The following is a 12204-nucleotide window of genomic DNA, read 5'->3' on the forward strand; positions in this document are numbered from 1 at the left end:
GTCTATGGGGTCGCACAGAGTCGGACACGACTGAAGTGACTTAGCAGCAGCAGCAGCAGCAGCAGTCACAGTAGCATCAGGTAGGCACAATAAAATTTCTGACTGTGGCTCTTTCTCAGACTACTTAGAGCTTCCTACCTTGAACCACTGATGTTTAGAGCTGAATGTGATATAGTATGTAGGGCAATTTGCCAATAGAATATCATAGGTTGAGACAGAGAAGAACTCTATTCTTCAAAGAATCCTTGCCAAGCATCTCAACCTTCCAATGTCCACCTTAGTTTTTATTCCATTTACTTTAATAACCATTTGCCCTTAACACAAAACACATGCGTCTTTGTCCATCAGTCTCACGCTTTATGTGATGGGGGAGGCTGCCACTCAGCCATTTAAAAGGACCTGTCTTTAAAAAGGACATGTTCAGGGTGTGGCCAAAGGCTCGTCTGAAACCCTAGAAATTGTAGGTGGAAAGTATTTCACGGGTTGTTTGAGCAAGGCTGCCTGGGGGAATTATAAGAGTCCAGAGCAATAACTATCATGTAGGCTATTTCAGAAATTAACTGAATGGGAAAATAGATGCCATCTGACTTGCTTAAGTGTAAGGACAGGGAGGATATGGGCCCAAATTTGGCTTCAATTTCGCTTTGAAGTTAATGGGCGTGGCAAGTGCTTATCTCATTGTGACACTTGGACCAGCATATTTTGCACATTCAGGATTTTGTTAATGAGACACAGTGATTATTTATGTTTTGTACTCTTCCCCACAGACTGTAAAAATACCCTTTGCTCAACTCTGTCTAATCATTGCATGTGTCAACAGTCAAAGGTAAAGTTTAGACAATGACAGAAGATAAGTTTATGAAGCAATAACCCTGTTAGTTGGTATAAAAGAGCTGTTCCTGGAAAAAAGATTTAAGTAATCATGAACTTCAGTCTGACTGAGAGGGCCTCAGTAGCTTGGTGATCCTAACATAACCATCTTTGGTCAGGTTGGTAGTCAATGTAGAAGTGAGGGGTAAGTGGGAAGGTGCAGTTGATGGTTGTTTACCATATAGAACATGAGTCTCATGTTATTTCTTTCAAGGTCAAGTTTAAATTTCTAAGTCTGGTGTCTCTGTCCACCATAACACTCACTGGTCACTTTCTAAATCAAGGTCTATTTATTAAACACCAAATGCCTACTAAATTCTAGATGCTGGGTTGGACCTTGGAGAGTCAAAAATAAGTGTGACCAAGCTTTAGGAGTTCTCTATGGAATACTGAATCCCTTCACCACAGTTCACCTGGAATGTGATTCACAAACTTACTCATGGACTCATCACTGTCGCTTTTTTTTTTTTTTGGCTATTACAAAAGTTTATTTAACAAAAAAGTAAGAAAATGTACACAACCCAATTTTTCTGGTAGTAAAATGTGGAGAGGGGACACATGGAAGCGTTGATTTCTCTGGTGAACACAGCCATTGTTCATACTCGTTCCAAGGCTTCTAACATGATGATACTATTTCCTCGTATTACCACCATTCCAATATTGTTCTGTTGCCCACTAGTTGCCATCTCCACACATTCATCTATCACAAGATTCATAAAGGGATCAAATCCCCGCAATATTCCTTGGACATGTCTGCCACCATTTAATTTCAATGATAACTTCTTGTCCATAAATTTCTTCAACTTGGGAGGGTGTGCTTTGCTCATGTCTACTCCCTCACTGTCGCTTTTAAAATAGTGTTGCCTGGATCTCTCCCCAGATACGTCAAACGAGAATCTCTGGGACTGGGCTCCCAAAGCTGTGTATCTCACAGGTTCTCAAGACAATTCTTTTTTTTCCCCACAAGACAATTCTTATGCTGCCATCTCTGCAAGAGTCTACAGATCTGAGTTTGGGGACTATCACGTATTTTGCTTATTTGTTACATAACAATGTTATTATGTACATTTTATTGATTGTCTTCTATGTCAAGCTCATACAACCCAATTTAAAATTACTTAAAGAACTATGACTTCTAATCTTCTCAAAGTCAATCATAGTATTGTGTTCAGACCTTTAATAAATCAGCATTTTTTAGCCCTGAGTGCATTCTAGAATTTTTTGGAGCTTTTTTTCTTTTTTAATGCTGAAGCCAGTCACTACATACCCATTATGTTGGAAACTCTAGACACTGAGTCCTGGGTACTGACATTAAAACATTTCTCCAATTGATCCTAATATGAATCCAGATTAGCAGCCCCACTGGAATAAATCTTTGCCATTGATGATAATGAGCATGATGAACCCTTATCTTCCTGGAACCAGCATGCACTTTTGATAATTCCCTCCATTTGTATGATTATCCTGAGTGTTCAGAGTGCTTTCATCTTTCCACATGAATCTTGTAAACCCCTGGAAGAGGCCTGAGAGATGTTCTATGCCAGATGTCAGCAAATGCTTCCTATAAAGGACTAGAGAGTAAACACTTTAGGCTTTGTGAACTGTGTGTCACAACTATTCCGCCATAACATGAAAGCAGCCATAGACAGTATATGCATGAGCAGGCGTGGGTGTTCCAGTAAGCGTCATTTCCAAAACAGGTTGGAGCTGGATTTGTCCCTCAGGCTGTTATTTGCTAATCCCTGATCTACACCAACACTCTTATTTTACAGACGAGGAAATTGAGGTCCAATCGCTGATGTGATTTGACTCAGATCTTACAGTTAGAAAAAGGCAAACATAAGCCTGAAGTTCAGGTGTTGTTGTTGTTTCGTTACTAAGTTGTGTCTGACACTTCTGTGACCCCATGGACTATCAAGCCTCCTAGGTTCCTCTGTTCATGGGATTTTTCCAGACAAGAATATTGGAGTGGGTAGCCGTTTCCTTCTCTGGGGGATCTTCCCGACCCAGGGGTCAAACCCGAGGTTCCTGCCACATCTTTTGCATTGGCAGGTGGATTCTTTACCACTGAGCTTTGGGGCCTGGGAAGCCCCAAAGTTCAGATAGTGAGGCTTAAAAAAAAGGCAAACAAACCCAAACGATGATCTACAATCAGTGAATAGTGTTTTTAAAAGGTTTTCTCATCTTTGCCTTCTATGTTCGTATGGATTTGCTGTGTAATGGTGGCTGCATGTGTGTTTATTCCTCTACTCTGACTGCAAGCTTCTAGAAACTAGAGCCTGAACTTGTTCTGTGCTGTGTCCCCAGAGTCCTGGGGAATTGAGTCTATCAGAGCCATGCACTTGGAGCTCAGTTTCATGTGTTTATTTTCAAGACATCCTGATCCTGGCTGGCTCATCAACTTCCTTGACTAACTTTTGTTAATATCTAGCTTACCAGGCTTGTGCTCTTTGTAACTTCAAATAACATTTGCATAATGACAGAAAAAGTCTTGAGGTTGTCACAGTGGATAAAGCAAAGGTCAAGAGTATAATTACTTTGAAAAAGTCCACCTTCATGTTTTGCCAAAAAATGGTAAGAAGTCAATGTGAACACTATTCTCCCTGATATTGTTTGCTGTTCACTTTTTCCCCCTGTCCAGGCATGTGGGGCAGTATGTTTCTCTCATATGTTACATCCAGAACTGCCTTCCCACCCCCAGTGCCCCAAACCACTATGCAGACTCCCCAGCTTAACCTTGAGAGGCACTGTTTACAGTTGGATGAACCTGGGACTCTCCCTTCTTGATTTAAGCTTAGCAAATGGACAAGAAGAACCAGCAGAACCTGTACAGCAATTTCAGTCTATAAACAAGCAATCCAAAGGGAATGAACGTAGATATTACTTTATGACCGCAATTACTGTCTTCTCTCCCAAGGTTGTCAACACACCAGGCTGAGCAGTGGCTTGAGAAAGTTGCTCACTTCCCAGGCAGGTTTGCTGGTTGGCGTGCAAGTAACACCATCCAGGGTGTTTGCTTAACTCAGGTGCAGTGGGCTATTATTTTATGTCCTTTACTTTATCAAAGCATATGTTTTTCATACACATATACATGTTCCTTCACACACACACACAGAGTTGCTAATGTTGCAGTACAGAAAAAGAGCAAGACAGAATGTATGGTCTTACAAACGCAAAAAACTTTTAAAAGATAATTCATACTGGGGAAGAGTGGGTCAAATGTTTGGGAAATAAATGAAGGCGATTTAGCCATCAATACAAGGTGTGGCTTTAATGTCATATAATTTGCAAAGCCTCTGTACAGAACCATGTTATTTGACTTTTAAATTCTGTACCCTGATAAATAGTTTGAGAGATATAAAAAAAAAAAATAGATGACATGGTTCCTGACATCTACTAGTTGACAATCATTTGAGGAGAAAGGGCAGTGCATATATATGTCATTGAATGAATGAATGATTGATGTACACATATAAAAAAATGATGAAGACTCCCAATGAATGAAATAGGTGATACCTTTTACATGAATTCAGAGGGGAGGATTTTCTGTGTGGAATGGAATGGCTAGGAGATGGTATTTACATTAGGTCTTGAAGGATGGATTTGGATAGTAGAAGGGAGGTGAAGACCATGCCAAGCTGGACGGTGAATCAATAGCTGCATAAGTGAAGTGTGCCATCTGTTTGGGGTAGTGCATTTCATGATGGTTCCTTGGTTGCAGGGTAAGGTGGAAGTGGCTGTGGGAAATGAATAATGCCGTGGTAAAGTCTGTGGGCTTGGATTCAAATCCTCGCTCTGCCATGCTTCATCTATAACTTGAGAATAGTGGTTTAATCTCCCTAAACCTCAGATTTTTCTGCTATAAAACTGGCTGATAAAAATGTCCATCTCTGAGTTATTTTGCAGATTAGATGAAATTATCTATGTTAAACTGTGCAGTGCTTGGCACACAATAAGCACTCCATCAATAATAACTATTAAATTATGGCAGAGCCTGAAGGTCAAGGGGAATTATAATTTCCCAGACAAGTTGGTACTCATTCCTTTTTAGACATCTGCTGTGACCTAAAAATCTCTTCTCAGACTGCCACTTCTTTTCATTCTTGTCTGTGATCCAAGCAAGGTCATTCCCATCGTGGAGAGCTGCTCCAGGAGCTCTTGGTAGGACTCTGAGAGTAAACACCATGAGTCAGGACTTTGAAGCACTAATCTGACTGCTATGACTGACATGTCCTCTGGGCCTTTGATTATCTAAATTCAACATCTATAAAATGGCCTTTGATGCGGATATAGGGAGTGAGTCAACATCACCCCACCACCATCTTCCACTCCCTGAAAGGTATAAAATTCTAAGTAAGAATAATATTTCTCTTTGTGTACTTTATTGCATGTGTGCTAAGCCTCAACAAGGAATTAAGAAAGAAAAAAATAGTAAGCTAGGGTGGGAGTATTCAAAAGAACCCGTACGATGTCCCCTTAAAGAAGAGGTTTATAAAAGAGGAAACTGAAGCCCAAATCACGGCAACCCACTCAAGTATTCTTGCCAGAACAATCCCATGGAAAGAGGAACCTGGTAAGTTACTGTCCACGAGGTCACAGAGTCAGACTCAAAGAAAGCAACCGAGCACACACGCTCAAAGCCCAAATGGTAGATCTAGCATGCTCAGGGTCACGCCAAGCGGGAGATCTCCTGACGCAAGTGGGAGGGCTCCTTGTTTATCCTACTAATCCTACTTGCTGATTTATAGAGTATTGGCTGCTTTATTTTCCCAATAATTAGGACCTTCAGTTAGGATTGAGAGTAAGTCTCACTATGGGGTCCAGAAAGACTTATGCCAAGGAAAGATTATACCTGGAACATCTGTTATGCAAAATGCTGCCTTCCTAAGTAGAGAGATCCCACAGACAGTGTTCCCTCCCTGGAACTGCCAGTGTGTCTCAATTGCCAGAGCATCTCCACCAGCCTACGGACATGGGCTGCTCCCTTGATGAGCTTGTTGTGGCTGTTTGATGGCCATGAAATACCATTTAGGAGATGGTCTTTAATGTCTTTTTGTTGTTGATCCTTAGCCTTCATGGAGCCTGAGCCTCTGAGGAGTTTGCTTTCAGGCCATGTGTCCAGAAAGGGTTTCTCAGTCTGAGTCTGTCCCTGGCTGGTTGCTAGGGCCAGGGTGTGCTGGTTACCGCTATGTTTCCCAGCAGTGCCAGCAGGATCTTTTTCTTCCTCTCTGTGCCTCCAAAGCAGTTCTTCTGGGGTGGATTTGTGTGTGCTCCTGCCTGGGGATGAATGGTGAATGGCCTGGGCATGTATGCATCCTGCCCTTGCCCTTGTGTGTGAGTCTTTGGGATCTGACTTCCAGGGCAGTTGCAGTTTGGCTACACCCCAGGGCATCCTCTTCAGAGTTGGCTATTTGTCCTGTGCTGTTTGGGGAGCCTAGAAAAGTCCCTTGGGAAGCTTATCAGATGGTCTGATGAGAATAGTTTCTCAGAGTCAAATTGTCATTTTCAGTATCATCTTTGCAATTGGGTTTCTCTTCTAAGAAAGACATAAAAGATAAACAGACTCTTTTCCAAAGAAGTATGGACTTTGATCATGATCGTTGCCAGGAGCTTCACTGTGTAAATACCTCTCCTCCCACAGTCATGTGGCAGCCTCTCTGTTTGCTTTGAACCTGGGTGAGACCAGGTGGCTTTATTGATATAATCTTTCCCATCCCCTCTCCTTTACTTCTCACCCTCTGCTCTCCCTTGACCTTTCTGATTCCCAGAGGGTGCTAGGGCAGTACCCTCCAGAATGGGTTGAGCCAGATAAGTTTCTGAAGGTATCTGGACATCTAAAGACTCCTGGAAGTCACAGTGACCACATCGTGGTCAACTGTTTCCAAGAGAGACAACTCAGGCCTGAGGTCCAGGAAAACTTGACACAATAATGACCATTAGCAAGTACTGAGCAGCTGCTCTTTATCAGCCCAGAGGTCAGAAGTATATAGGAGTTGTATTAATATTATTTGATGTTCACAACATTCCAAGAAAATTATTTCTTCTATTATTCCCATTTTATAGATGATAACACTGAAGCTCTAAAAGCTTAAATGAGTTGACTGAAAGCACATCCATTGTGGTTAGGGTTGGTTAATCCATAGTTAGCGATGGGGTCAAAATTTGGTCTCCAGGGCTGTCAGACCCCAGAGGCCATAACCTTAACCACTGTGTTATACTGATTTAGTTCTGGTGCGTGGTGGCTATTGCCAGTTTTAAGAATAAACTATATCTAGATATAAATAAAGCACAAATATTCCTTTCAAACTCCAAAGGACAAGAGGTCATCCTCGTGACTTTAATAGGAGGCATAAGACAGGTTGTGGAGTGTTTTGGGTAATTCTACGTATCTTAACACCTGTTCAGCTATTTTGGGATTCAGTGGTGGGGTGAGGGGAACATGGGGAGGGTGAGGTCATTATTGCAAAAGCCATTTCCTGAGAGCGCGACTTCAGGAAATGCTGGAGCGTTAAAAATACCACTTGTGTGGGAGCGTGGTAGAAGCATGACTCATATTCGGCAATTGTGTCCATAGGTCACAAAGGATTTGGGGAACACAGGGGATATTCATACAAGATTGTGCTTGTAGGCGGTTCATTATGAAATTTTTAGTAGGTTGAGCAGCATGGTCAATTTTCAAGAAGAGTGACATTTAAGATTCTCCATGAAAATAGTGTGACTTGACTCATCCATTTATACATTGATTCACAAACCTCTATCGTCCACCTACTCCATGCAAGGCCTTGTGCTGGGTGCCTTGAGGGGACCATAAGAGAAGTCAGCATGAGCCCAGCTCTTGGGCAAAGAGCTTAGGAATTGGTAGCAGTGAAACAAGATGCTTTCTTTAACTCTTTCTTTGCTCCTTGAAGCCTTGATGAAAGGAAACCAGTCCTTAAAGGAAAGAATTTTGCATTATTTTCCAACACAAACTTTAAAAACCAGGTCTGGTAGCTCCTAGGCCTTCTGAACAGGATGTTGTGATTGTGAAGAGGAGAGAATCAGGAGTTTGGCATGGTTTACACACCTTTGATCACTTTAGGGTGAGTCAGGGCAGAAAGGATAGGAAGTGTTCATTGCTTATTTGAAGTGTGCCCAGAGAATTCTTCTTGCTTTGATAGTTTAAAATTATACTTTATATAAACTTTGAGACATACTAGAGTACAATAATATAGTGATGACCCATGAAACTATATCCCAATGTAAGTACCAGAATGGTATCAGTAACTTGCAACTCCCTGTGTGTTCCTCCTTTAGCCTAATGCCTCCCTCTCCGCTCCCCTCCCAGAGGTAGCCACCACCTTGAGTTGGCATTTGCCTGACAGGGTTTGGATATTTCAAGTCAGCTGTACATGATGCTGTTATATGAAGGAACACTGGAGAATTCACAGAGAAATAGCTTGGTGATCAGGGCCTGTTTTGCCACTGCTGGTAGATCTGTGACTAAGTTGCTCCCATACAGAGGTTCAGTCTACGCACAGATGCAGTTCCTCTTGAAGGGGCTTCAGAGCACAGGACTATGTGTATGGGCTGGAAGTGTGGGTTGTAAGTACCGACGTCTGGTAGATCGGTCTTCATCTTTAACCTCCGTTAGCATGAACCAGCTGTATGACCTCAGTCTAATAGCATAACCTCTTTGAGCCTCATTGTAAATATAGAGATGAAGGGACTTCCCTGGCACTCTAGTGGTTAAGAGCTTTTAAATGGTCCACATTAAAAAAAAAAAAAAATCTTTAAGGAAATGGAGCTGAAATGAGAAGAACCTGCATTTCAGTGTGGTGGTAAGAATTAAAAGAATAAATGTGCAGAAACTGCTTGGTTAGTACTCAATTAAAGGTAGTCAGAGTTTCAATTCAGCTCAAAGGAAAACCTAAATGATTCCTTGAAATACCATACAGTGTGCTGGTTATTGTTAAGGAAATATACAGAATCTAAATTTGGTCGTCTGTGTTATTTCTCCTTTTGCTTTTTAGTTTTTCTCTTTTTTAATGGTCTTTCTCTCACCGTCTACCATTGGATCTTAACATGTTTGCCAATGTTTCATATAGGTCATCAAGAGAAAAATAACTCAAACGGTAAATGTTTTTTTAGTCAAGATGTGATATGATAGAATGCTAGGTTAAAAGCATGACACTTTTAGTGAGCAAAACTAATACAGACAAGGGAGTTCCCTGGTAGTCTAGCAGTTAGGGCTGTGTTTCCTCTGCAGGAGGCATGGGATTGATCCCTGGTTAGGGAGCTAAGATGCTGCAAACAAACAAACAAACAACAATAACAAAAACCCTAATGCAAACTAAATGTAACCAAAAGAACTGATTTTTAATCATTTCTATGTTGGTGGCATTGGATTAGCAACATTTTGATGGTTTAATGAATTCAATTAACTTTTTCAATTATGTTAATCTTTAAAATTTATAGGTAGCAGTGCATGAAAGGAAAACAATTATTTAAAAAGCCTTTTTATCTGTTCCCTAGCAAGCAAAGCTTTTCTTACTTTTAGAAACGTTTTGGTTCTGAATCATATGTGTATATATGCTGTGCATGTGTGCATGCATGCTCAGTGGCTTTAGTTGTGTCTGATTCTTTGTGACCTTAAGGACTGTAGCCCGCCAGGCTCCTCTGTCCATGGGATTCTCCAACCAAGAACACTGGAGTGGGTTGCCATGCCCTCCTCCAGGGATCTTCCTGACCCAGGGCTTGAACCAGCATCTCCTAAGTCTCTTGCATCGCGGGCAGATTCTTTACCTCTGAGCCATGGAGGAAGCCCACATACACGTCTGTGCTGTGTGCTGTGCTTAGTTGCTCAGTCATGTCCAACTCTTTGCAACACCATGGACTGTAGCCCACCAGGCTTCTCTGTCCATGGAGATTCTCCAGGCAAGAATACTGGAGTGGGCTGCCATGCCATCCTCCAGGGGATTTTCCCAAGCCAGCGAGCGAACCCAGGTCTCCGGCATCACAGGCAGATTCTTTACCGTCTGAGCCCCTAGGGAAGCCCATGAATACTGGACTGTCTTCAGGGGATCTTCCTGACCCAAGAATCGAACCCGGGTCTCCTTCATTGCAGGAGGATTCTCTACCAGCTTAGCTACCAGAGATGCCTGTATGCATGTCTACCTATGTATACATGTATGCGTATGTGTACTTACTCAGTTTTCCTGTTCCTTTTGCTAGATTTGACAAAGAATGTGATTTTCAATTGTGAATTGTTACCTATGAAATACTTGGGGAAAAAAATCTTAGAGACCTTTTGGAATTAACTGAGCTTATTCATTCAACAAAATATTCAGCAAATATTTACTGCATAGGTATTATGAAGTATAATTTTAGGGGCTAGAGATGGCTTATAAATTTCAGGAGACGTGAAACTGAAGATGCCTTTTGTTTTCTTATGTGATAGTTTCCAAGTTGTATTTTAATCACAAAGTCACAAATACATTTAAGAACTATTCATCTGAATACCCATTTATAATAGAAACATTAGAAATTTAGGAACAGAATAATGGATTTCCTTAATAGATAAATATATGGAATATAAAGAATAGATGGGATTGAAATGTGTCTACCTTATGTATCAGTGCACTTTACATATAACATCTCAGTTATTTCTATGGCTGTAAGAGATAAATATTTATATCAACTTATTGATGAAGAAACTGAGAGACTGTGGATTTGTTACGGATTCCAAACTAAGAGAGACACCATCAGTATAAAGAAAACTTCAAGTCTTATTCCAAAGTCTCCTTTCTCCTGTTAGAAATGTCCCTGTTTAAATCAGTTAAAAAAAAAAAAAAAAAAGATAACCTTTCTAATACGTGTTAAATATTGTTTTGGAGTTCTAGTCAGTGCAGGAAGATACAAAAATCAGAAGAACTAGTATTTGAAAACAAAATAAAATGTCATCTTTGCATACTGTGATTGTATACTTTTAAAAACTAAAATCAAAAGTCTAAAAAAAAAAAACTCTAGGCATCAATAAAGCAGAAAGATGAATGCAAAATAAATACATACAAATCCCAAAGAGCCTTTTATCTCAGGTCAGAATAATGAATAAGAATCTAAATTATTTGATAATATATATTCTTATAAGGGAGTTGCATGTTTTATTTAATGTAGACAAAAGTGTTAAACTTTACGAATATTAGAAAGATAACATTAGAGAACACCAATGGAGAGATAAACAATTATCCTTGAAAGTGATGATAAATCAGAAAGACTTCTATTTAATTCAGTCAATTTATAGGTTAGACATAATCCAACTCAAAATCTGAATAGGATTTTTGAATTTAATGGTGATTATAATTTGTTTCTTCAAAAATACATATTATTTTGGAGCACTTACTATGTGATGGACATTATTCTAAATGTTTTACATAGAATAAGCACTTCACATAAAAACAGTATCTTTATTACCCCCACTTTACAAATAAGGAAACAGAGGCCAATAGAAGTTCAGGTAACTTACCCAAGTTCACATGATGATTAGTAAATTGCTGAGCCAGGGTTCTGAAGGCCCACGTGCATGCACCACCATGCTCAGCTAAGAGCACTGACTAGCACTTTGAAAAGTGGAACATTAAAGTGGAGCTAGTCTTTTCAAATAACATGTGACAGTGGTGGTTTAGTTGCTAAGTCATCTCCAACTCTTGCCATCTCATGGACTGTAACCTGCCAGGGATCTCTGTCTATGGGATTTCCCAGGCAAGAATACTGGAGTGAGTTGCCATTTCCTCTTTCAGGGGATCTTCCCAATCCAGGGATTGAACTCATGTCTCCTGCATTGCAGATGGATTCTTTACTGCTGAGCCACCAGTGAAGTCCTCAGTGAGCATGTAGATAAATGGAATAGCGTAGTCCAGAAATAACCATATCGTATAGAAGGATATAATAAATAACAAGAGACATCTTAAATGAACAATGAATGAATTATTTAATCTACGTTATTTGAGATTCATAGCTAGCATTTTTTTTGAAAAAAGAAATCAGCTTCCTAGCCCAATTTCATACCTCATGATCAAAATAAGTTTTGAATGGCTAACATGATAGGTAAGAGAACATAGCGGAACAGATAAGTTATTGCCTGTCAGATGTCTGGAGAAATCATTATTACTGTTATTGTTATTTTTTTTACTATGAAGTGACAGGAGAAATCACAAAGGGAAAGACTGACACATTTGGCTGCATAAAGACTTTTAAACACACGCACAACATCAAGAACAAAATAACTCAGGTCACCAGATCGGAAAGGATCACATCAGACATGACAGAGGCCACCATCTGTGGTGGAAACCCTCAAAG

The 12204-nt window shown here is 40.3% G+C and overlaps 1 pseudogene across 1 annotated transcript; it reads right to left on the bottom strand.

The window, feature by feature from the left end:
- Positions 1–1328: 1328 nt before the first annotated feature.
- LOC113893792 lies at positions 1329–1701 on the bottom strand (annotated as a pseudogene). The gene has a single exon (XR_003511334.1). The product of XR_003511334.1 is annotated as a small nuclear ribonucleoprotein G pseudogene (transcript).
- Positions 1702–12204: the final 10503 nt, after the last annotated feature.

The sequence above is a fragment of the Bos indicus x Bos taurus genome, chromosome 5 (genome assembly GCF_003369695.1).
Source record: "Bos indicus x Bos taurus breed Angus x Brahman F1 hybrid chromosome 5, Bos_hybrid_MaternalHap_v2.0, whole genome shotgun sequence".
Classification (NCBI taxonomy): domain Eukaryota; kingdom Metazoa; phylum Chordata; class Mammalia; order Artiodactyla; family Bovidae; genus Bos; species Bos indicus x Bos taurus.